We start from the raw sequence: 10,228 nt of genomic DNA, 5'->3' as shown, positions 1-10,228 counted from the left end.
AGAGGAGCTATCTCATCAAGCCAATGCACAAAAGAGGCGACAAATTGTGAGGACGGGAGCTACACAAAGGATGATGGCAAGTTAATTTGCGAACTTGGATGGCAATTGTACAAGATCCCAAATCCGACACCGAGCAAAAGGGAACAACATTTTGAAAGAGGGTCCATACATACTTCCATGAACGTAGGAGGTTTGTGTCCTACAAATTTGAGAGTGATAGGACCGACATGTGACTCCGAAAGAGACGAGCTTTCATCCAATTGGAGTGCAACAAGTTTTATGCCTCTCATGAGAATATCTCTGGCCGTACTGTGAGCGTTCTTGACATCGAAGACATGGTATACAATTCCTTCCCTTATTCATATGAGTTTGATGCCATGTCGTCCTCCTGTGCATATGAATGTATCTTGTTGGTTTGAACTCCATATGTATGAAGGAAATATGCCCTAAAGGTAATAATAAAGTTGTTATTTATATTTCCTTATATCATGCTAAATGTTTATTATTCATGCTAGAATTGTATTAACCGGAAACTTAGTACATGTGTGAATACATAGACAAAACAGAATGTCCTTAGTATGCCTCTACTTGACTAGCTTGTTAATCAAAGATGGTTAAGTTTTCTGACCATAGACATGTGTTGTCATTTGATGAACGGGATCACATCATTAGGAGAATGATGTGATGGACAAGACCCATCCGTTAGCTTAGCATATTGATCGTTCAGTTTTATTGCTATTGCTTTCTTCATGACTTATACATATTCCTCTGACTATGAGATTATGCAACTCCCGAATACCGGAGGAACACCTTGTGTGCTATCAAACGTCACAACATAACTGGGTGGTTATAAAGATGCTCTATAGGTGTCTCCGATGGTGTTTGTTGGGTTGGCATAGATCGAGATTATGATTTGTCACTCCGAGTATCGGAGAGGTATCTCTGGGCCCTCTCGGTAATGCACATCACTATAAGCCTTGCAAGCAATGTGACTAATGGGTTAGTTGTGGGATGATGCATTATAGAACAAGTAAAGAGACTTGCCGGTAATGAGATTGAACTAAGTATGATGATACCGACGATCGAATCTCGGGCAAGTAACATACCGATGACAAAGGGAATAATGTATGTTGTTATGCGATTTGACCGATAAAAATCTTCGTAGAATATGTAGGAGATGATATGAGCATCCAGGTTCCGCTATTGGTTATTGCCCGAAGATGTGTCTCGGTCATGTCTACATAGTTCTCGAACCCGTAGGGTCCGCACGCTTAAACGTTCGATGACGATTTATATTATGAGTTATGTGATTTGATGACCGAAGTTTGTTCGGAGTCCCGGGTGTGATCACGGACATGACGAGGAGTCTCAAAATGGTCGAGAGGTAAATATCGATATATTGGAAGGCTATATTCGGACAACGGAATGGTTCCGAGTGATTCGGGTATTTTTCGGAGTACCGGAGAGTTATGGGAATTCGCCGGGGGAAGTTAATGGGCCTTATATGGATTTATTGGAGAGAGAGGGAAGAAGGGCCATGAGGTGGCGCGCGCCTCCTCCCCGCCCAAACCAAATTGGACAAGGGGTGGGGGCGCCCCCCTTTCCTTCTCCCTATCCCTCCTTTCCTTCTTTCCTATTCCGAAAAATAAAGGGAATCCTACTAGGACTTGGGAGTCCTAGTAGGACTCCCTACACTTGGCGCGTCCCTAGGAGGGCCGGCCTCTCTCCCTCCCTCCTTTATATACGTGGGCAGGGGCACCCCAAAGGCACACCAAGATTTGTCTTAGCCATGTGCGGTGCCCCCCTCCACAATTACACACATCGGTCATATCGTCGTAGTGCTTAGGCGAAGCCCTGCGCCGGTAACTTCATCATCACCGTCGCCACGCGGTCGTGCTGAGGAACTCTCCCTCGTCCTCAACTGGATCAAGAGCTCGAGGGACGCCATCGTGCTGAACGTGTGTTGAACACGGAGGTGCCATACGTTCGGTACTTGGATTGGTTGGATCGTGAAGTCGTTCGACTACATCAACCGCGTTACTAAATGCTTCTGCTTGCGGTCTATGATGGTACGTGGATACACTCTCCCCTCTCGTTGCTATGCATCTCCTAGATAGATCTTGCATGATCGTAGGTAATTTTTTTGAAATACTACGTTCCTCAACAGTGGCATCCGAGCTAGGTCTATGCGTAGATGTTATATGCACGAGTAGAACACAATGAGTTGTGGGCGATAATAGTCATACTGCTTACCAGCAACGTCTTACTTTGATTCGGCGGTATTGTTGGATGAAGCGGCCCGGACCGACATTACATGACCACATTCATGAGACTGGTTCTACTGACGTGCTTTGCACACAGGTGGCTGGCTGGTGTCTGTTTCTCCAACTTTAGTTGAATCGAGTTTGACTATGCCCGGTCCTTGTTGAAGGTTAAAACAACACACTTGACGAAAAATCGTTGTGGTTTTGATGCATAGGTAAGAACGGTTCTTGCTAGAAGCCTGTAGTAGCTGATGAAGATATGTACCTAGGGTAGGGTCATAGGCCTGACCTAGACACTCTCCCCTAGGACGTCACCCTAAAACCAGAAGCATTTGAAGAGGAGTCATCATCCACTCGACCATGAGGACTTCCACTCAGAAGACTTGAAGTCACTCGATCACGGAGACTATCACTCGACCACTAGAAGGTCTAAGGTCGCTCCGGGCTACAACGGTCGGACATCACCTCATAGCTTTAGTGGTCATTATGTCTCTTTATTTACTAGCGTTACCAGTAATGTCTCCCCTTTAATGTACCTTAAACCCTTTGTAACGTGGGCCGGCTGAGGTCCTGGCGCACTCTATATAAGCCACCCCCCTCCACAGGCACAAGGGTTCGCATCTTTTGTAAACTCACACACACATATAATCCAGTCGACCGCCTCCGGGCACCGAGACGTAGGGTTGTTACTTCTTCCGAGAAGGGACTGAACTCATAAAACTCGTGTGTACAACTACTCCATAGCTAGGATCTTGCCTCCTCATACCTACCCCTCATTCTACTGTCAGTCTTAGAACCACGACAGTTGGCACCCACCATGGGGCAGGTGTCTTAGCAGTTTATTGGGGAAGTTGCGATTCTTCCGATTCCCATCATCATGGTTTCCGGCGGAGGATTGGCTAAAGGCCACGAGATCCGTCTCGGCGCGCTCGTCTTCATCGCCGATGACTCCGCTTGGCTCCACGAGGCTCCGCTCGACGTCGAGGCGCTCCCCGTCCACGGGGCGACACACTTTCACGCCTGCGTCCGCGGTGTCCTTCTTCGACAGCCGTCGACTCGGTATCGGTCGGCTCCTATGACATCCTCACTTCCCGTTGTTCGTCGGCGCCAGCGATCCGGTCGCTCGCGGCTTCAGCGGTGGGTGAGGCATGCGGTGGCCCGCCAATCGGCCACCCCACAAATCGCGGAAATCGAGCCCGACGAAACTCTCTACGGCCTGTTCGACTGGCTCCGTCGAGACAACATCCGAGTGCGACGGCAGCGACCCCGCGGCAGAAGTCTTGATGGTCAATGGACCACGCAGTCCTCCTGGCTTCACCCGTGACGACGGTGGCGATGGCGTCGGTGATCCATCACATGTCCACGAGGAGTACCGCCCCGAACCCCTCTCTTCGCAGCGGAGGGAAGATCTTCGTCGCCGCAATATGGATGCACTTCACACTCCTATCGTCGGAGAAACCCCCGAGGCCCAGGACTTGGAGGAGGCGCGCCTGGCCAACTTGGCTGAGCGCACTCGACTGGAGAACCTCCAGCGCGCCCTCGACGAGCGTGCCTGGTAGCAGATTCCTGAATCCAGTCGACGACAACTTTTTCCGCCTCCGACTCAGGTATACCGAACTCCGATCCAGAATCTCACAGCTGCAGCCCGAATAGCTGAGTCAATTCAACCTTCCCAGTCAGAAGCTGGCCGAGGTTTGATGCAGATCCGGGCTTTGCTCAGGGCAGTGGGAGAGCAGAATACGGTAGTATCTCAGTCGTGGAATAGGATTCATAGCAGATCTGTGGTGGCAGATATTGTCCAATCTGCTCACAGCCCAGGATCGCCTCCACGGCGTGAGGGACGTGGGTACCAGCAAGATCAATACAGGAACCGTGAGCAGTATGATCATCGACTCGACCACGATGACCGTCGTCGAGTGCCCACGCCTCCTCCGAGGAGTGGGTCATACATGCCTCGGCGGCAAGATGACAGGCGCCCCCACAGCGGCGGACGAAGAATTCCAATCGACCCTAGAGAGCCAGGCTTTGATGCAAGATCTATCCTCGTTCAAGGTCTGATTGATAGGAACAGGGCTCATAGAGAAGGCCTCGATAGAGATCATCCGACTGGAAGCAAGGTGCATGTTTCAGGACCCGAGTGTTTCAGCAGAGCCATCAGAGCAGCAGTGATTCCTCCCAACTTTAGGTTGGCAACTGGAGTCGGCAAGTTCACCGGCGAGTCCAAGCCAGACACTTGGCTTGAGTACTACCTAGTGGCTGTGCAGATTGGTGGCGGCAATGATGATGTGGCTATGAAGCACCTCCCCTTGATGTTGGAGGGCTCAGCGAGAGCGTGGTTGAATCAGTTGGCTCCTGGCAGTATATATAGTTGGGAGGAACTTGCTCGAGTGTTTGTTAGGACCTTTGAAGGCACTTGCAAAAGGCCTGCATGGTTGACAGAATTGCAGTGTTGTGTTCAGAAACCGAATGAAACCTTGAGGGATTATATCCAGAGATGGATCACGTTACACCATACAGTGGAGAATGTGTCAGATCACCAAGCAATTTGTGCCTTCAAGGAAGGCGTTAAATATCGGGAGTTGAACCTGAAATTCGGTCGGACAGAAGATATGACTCTGACTCGGATGATGGAGATTGCCACCAAATATGCCAATGGTGAGGAGGAAGACCGACTCCGGAGTGGCAAACACAAAACAGTCGCCCAAGAAACCGAAGGAGGGAATTCTAGTGGAAACATAAGCGAAAGGCCGAACCGGCCGCTCCTGGTGAAGCTTTAGCTGTTACCCAAGGAAAGTTCAAAGGAAAGCCCAAAGGGCCTTGGACTCCCAAAAAAGTTAAGGATAAAGATGGGAATGATGTGTTGGATTTACCATGCCATATTCATACCAAAAAAGATGAGGAAGGAAACATCATTTACCCTAAACACACCACTCGACAGTGTCGTTTCCTGATCCAGCAGTTCCGAGAGAAACAATCCAAGGAAAAGGAAAAGGAGTCGGACGGAGGTGAGGATAGGGAAGAAGATGATGATGGTTTTCCCAATGTCAATTCCACGCTGATAAATTTTGCCGATGTTGAAAGCAAAAGTCGATTGAAGGTTATTAACAGGGAGGTGAACATGGTTGCTCCGGCAACACCTAGTTATTTGAAGTGGTCCCAGATGGCCATCACATTTGACCAGTCAGACCATCCAGCTCATATAGCCACCCTGGGAGGCAAGCACTGGTAGTCGACCCAGTAGTTGAAGGCACTCGACTGACTAAAGTGCTGATGGATGGTGGCAGTGGCCTGAACATCCTTTATACTGAAACCTTGAAGGGAATGGGCATTTCGATGTCCAAGCTTAGTGAAAGCAACATGAGTTTCCATGGTGTTATTCCTGGCAAGAAAGCTCAGTCACTCGGCCAGATCGCCCTTGATGTGGTTTTCAGTGATTCCAAGAATTACCGCAAGGAAAAGTTGACATTTGAGGTAGTGGATTTCAAGAGTGCTTACCATGCTATTCTGGGTAGGCCCGCTTATGCACGTTTTATGGCTTGACCATGTTACGTGTATCTCAAATTGAAGATGCCTGGTCCTAAAGGAGTAATCACCGTCACTGGCAATCGGCAGAAGGCGGAAGAGTGCTTCCAAAAGGGCTCAAAAATTGCCGATGCACAGATGGCAGTAGTAGAACTGCAAGAGTATCAGAAGAATGCAGATCCGAGTGATTTGCTGCGAGCCAAGAAGCCTGCCACAGATTTTGCATTTCAGTCGTCCGGGGAAACAAAGCCGATTCATATTCACCCGACCGATTCCAATGCCGCTCCAACCCATATCTCAACAACACTCGACGGCAAATAGGAAGAAGCGCTCATCCAGTTCCTCCGTGAGAACTGGGACATCTTTCCATGGAAACCTTCTGACATGCCGGGTGTACCCAGGGGACTGGCTGAGCATCGTTTGCGAGTCGACCCGAAAGTAAAACTAGTCAAAGAACATCTCCGACGGTCCGCCGTCTAGAAGAGAAAAGCAATTGGCGAGGAAGTGGCTCGGCTCCTGGCAGCTGAGTTTATCCGAGAGATTTACCACTCCGAGTGGCTCGCCAATGTTGTCATGGTCCCCAAGAAGGATGATTCACTTCGCATGTGCATTGACTTCAAGCATATCAATCGGGCCTGCCCGAAAGATCATTTTCCTCTTCCCCGCATCGACCAAATTGTTGACTCAAGTGCGGGGTGTGAGCGTTTGTCCTTCTTGGACGCCTATTCCTGGTACCATCAGATCCGACTGTTTGGACCCGATGAGATAAAAACGGCTTTCATCACTCCATTCGGATGTTTCTGTTATGTCACTATGCCATTCGGCCTGAAGAACGTCGGAGCCACATTCATGAGGATGATCCAGAAGTGTCTACTCACTCAAATCAGTCGGAATGTGGAAGCATACATGGATGACATTGTAGTCAAGTCACATAAAGGTTCCGACCTGCTGGCTGACCTTGCTGAAACCTTTGCCAACCTCAGAAGGTATGATATCAAGCTTAATCCATCAAAGTGCACATTTGGAGTTCCTGGTGGAAAGTTACTCAGTTTCCTCGTTTCCGAACGAGGGATCGACGCTAACCCAGAGAAAGTTGGTGCCATTCTTCGGATGAAACGCCCTGTGCATGTGCACGATGTCCAGAAGCTTACTGGTTGTTTGGCCACCTTGAGTCGATTCATTTCTTGTCTCGGTGAAAAGGCACTGCCTCTTTACCGACTGATGAAGAAGTCTGATAAGTTCGAGTAGACTCCCGAAGCTGATGCAACGTTTGTAGAGCTCAAAACCCTGCTTTCCACCTAGCCGGTGCTTGCTGCACCAATCAGCAAAGAGCCTTTACTGCTTTACATTACAACCACTGGACAAGTTGTCAGTACAGTACTCACGGTCGAGCGGGAAGAAGAAGGAAAAACTTATAAAGTTCAGCGCCCAATATATTACATTTCTGAAGTTCTGAATCCATCAAAGCAAAGTTATCCCCATTATCAGAAGCTTGTTTATGGAGTTTACATGACCACAAAGAAGGTTGCACACTATTTCTCTGATCATTCTGTTACAGTCATCAGCGACACTCCATTATTGGAGATTTTGAACAACAGAGATGCAACTAGTCGAGTGGCAAAGTGGGCGATTGAACTCCTTCCCCTGGATATCAAGTTTGAAGCAAAGAAGGCTATTAAGTCCCAAGCAATAGCTGATTTCCTCGCCGAGTGGATCAAACAGCAACTTCCGGCCCAAATTCACTCGGAGCATTGGACCATGTTCTTCGACGGGTCAAAGATGCTGAATGGTTCCGGAGCTGGAGCGGTTTTGGTCTCCTCCCGTGGTGACAAACTCAGTTATGTTCTCCAGATTCACTTCGACTCCTCCAACAATGAGGCTGAATACGAGGCACTTCTGTATGGGTTGCGTATGGCCATTTTACTCGGCGTCCGTCGCCTCATGGTCTATGGCGACTTGGGTTTAGTGATCAATCAGGTGATGAAGGAGTGGGATGTCAGAAGCCCATCCATGACTGGTTATTGCAATGCAGTAAGAAAGTTAGAAAAGAGGTTTGAGGGGTTAGAGCTTCATCACATTCCTCGACTGAAAAATCAAGCAGCCGATGATCTGGCAAAGATAGGCTCAAAGAGACAAACCATTCCCAGCAATGTGTTCCTGGAGCATATTCATACACCTTCAGTTCAAGAAGATCCCTTCACTGAAGAGCCCCCACAACCGAAGAGTGCCACCAATCCGACTGAAATCGAGATTCCAGCTGTGGTCGACTTTGTAATGCCCCGGACACACCCACCGGTGGTCGTTACTCCTGGCGGGATCTAGACTGGCCCCACAGATCAATACTAGTCTTTTCTGCGCACTTTGTCCTCACTCGTGCGCACCTGGGAGCAACTTCCCGGTCGGTCACCCATCCTGAAATTACTCCAAGCTGAGCACGCTTAACTTTGGACTTCTGTCCGAATGGGCTTCCGGAAAAGAAGGAATTCCTTATTGATATGAGTAGTCTATCATCCCTCGTAAGCCAGGCTATCACATACACCCCCACTCAGAGGAACCGACGTCCTCGTCGGGCCACAGGAACGTTCCCTCTTGGCACATACGTCTGTGCATCCAGTCTGGTACATGTGCCATGTCGGGTGCCACGACGGGTCACAAATGTTATGAACAACATGACCGCGCACCTGTCTGCAAACATCCATGTAACTGCGAGGGTTGGCTCTGATACCAACTTGTAAAGCCCCGGACACACCTGCCGGTGGTCGTTACTCCTGGCGAGATCTAGATTGGCCCCACAGATCAATACTAGTCTTTTCTGCGCACTTTGTCCTCACTCGTGCGCACCCGGGAGCAACTTCCCGGTCGGTCACCCATCCTCTCATGGGGCCCTGGGGTGGGGAGGAGCTGCCCCTCTTCGAGAAGCCGGTACGCGATGTCGTTTGATAAGTATCCGGCCTTCCTTAGTTTTTTGATGTGTCCCTCCGTGACGGAGGAGACCATCCACTTGCCTCCCGCTCCGGACATGGCTGGAGAAGGTTTAGGTGGGGAGTGCGGATTTGGGCGCTGGAGCTCGAGTGCGCAATAATGGATAGGCAAAGGAGGAAGAAGGCATAGGTAAAAAGGTGGATCCTTATCCCCTTATATGGGTGGACGCAACTATGTGTCCCCACCAGCCCGGTAAAACTCGCTTATCCCCAAGCGCCGTAATCAATGGCGCGGTTGGGTTACCCACGACCATATTGATGAGAATCCCGGAATAAGGGGACACGGTCTCTGCTTCGACAAGACATGCCAAGGAAACCGCCTCGCATAACACGCTGAGGTGGGACAATAAAACGATTCGAATAAAGACTTGGCCGTGGTGCGTCACACTACGGAATACGTCAGCAGATTAGATTTGTGTAAATATTATTCTCTCTATGGCAATATGTGGAAACTTATTTTGCAGAGCCGGACACTATCTTTGTGTTCAAAATCTTCTATGAAGTACTTGGAGGAGGAACCCGCCTTGCAATGCCGAAGACAAACTGCGCGCCGGACTCGTCGTCATTGAAGCATGGTTTAGGGGCTACTGAGGGAGTCCTGGATTAGGGGGTGTCCGGATGGCCGGACTATACCTTCAGCCGGACTCCTGGACTATGAAGATACAAGATTGAAGACTTCGTCCCGTGTCCGGAAGGGACTTTCCTTGGCGTGGAAGGCAAGCTTGGCGATACGGATATGTAGATCTACCATTGTAACCGACTTTGTGTAACCCTAACCCTCTCCGGTGTCTATATAAACCGGAGGGTTTTAGTCCGTAGGACAACATATAGAACAACAATCATACCATAGGGTAGCTTCTAGGGTTTAGCCTCTCCGATCTCGTGGTATATCTACTCTTGTACTACCCATATCATCAATATTAATCAAGCAGGACGTAGGGTTTTACCTCCATCAAGAGGGCCCGAACCTGGGTAAAACATCGTGTTCCCTGCCTCCTGTTACCATCCGCTGGCCTAGACGCACAGTTCGGGACCCCCTACCCGAGATCCGCCGGTTTTGACACCGACATTGGTGCTTTCATTGAGAGTTCCTCTGTGTCGTCGCTGTTAGGCTTGATGGCTCCTACGATCATCAATAGCGATGCAGTCCAGGGTGAGACCTTCCTCCCCGGACAGATCTTCATCTTCGGTGGCTTCGCACTGTGGGCCAATTCACTTGGCCATCTGGAGCAGATCGAAAGCTATGCCCCTGGCCGTCAGGTCAGATTTGGAAGTTTAAACTACACGGCTGACATCCGCGGGGACTTGATCCTCGACGGATTCGAGCCACTACCGAGCGCGCCACACTGTCACGACGAGCATGATCTAGCTCTGCCGCCGAACAGCCCTGGAGGCCGCACCCGCATCGGCTTCGACCCTTAATTCGGAGCCAACTGCGCCGATCGAGGATGGGTGGTTGGA

The sequence above is a fragment of the Triticum urartu genome, chromosome 4 (assembly GCF_003073215.2).
Source record: "Triticum urartu cultivar G1812 chromosome 4, Tu2.1, whole genome shotgun sequence".
Classification (NCBI taxonomy): domain Eukaryota; kingdom Viridiplantae; phylum Streptophyta; class Magnoliopsida; order Poales; family Poaceae; genus Triticum; species Triticum urartu.
The sequence above is the reverse complement of the archived record's forward strand: the minus strand, read 5'-3'. Positions refer to the sequence as shown.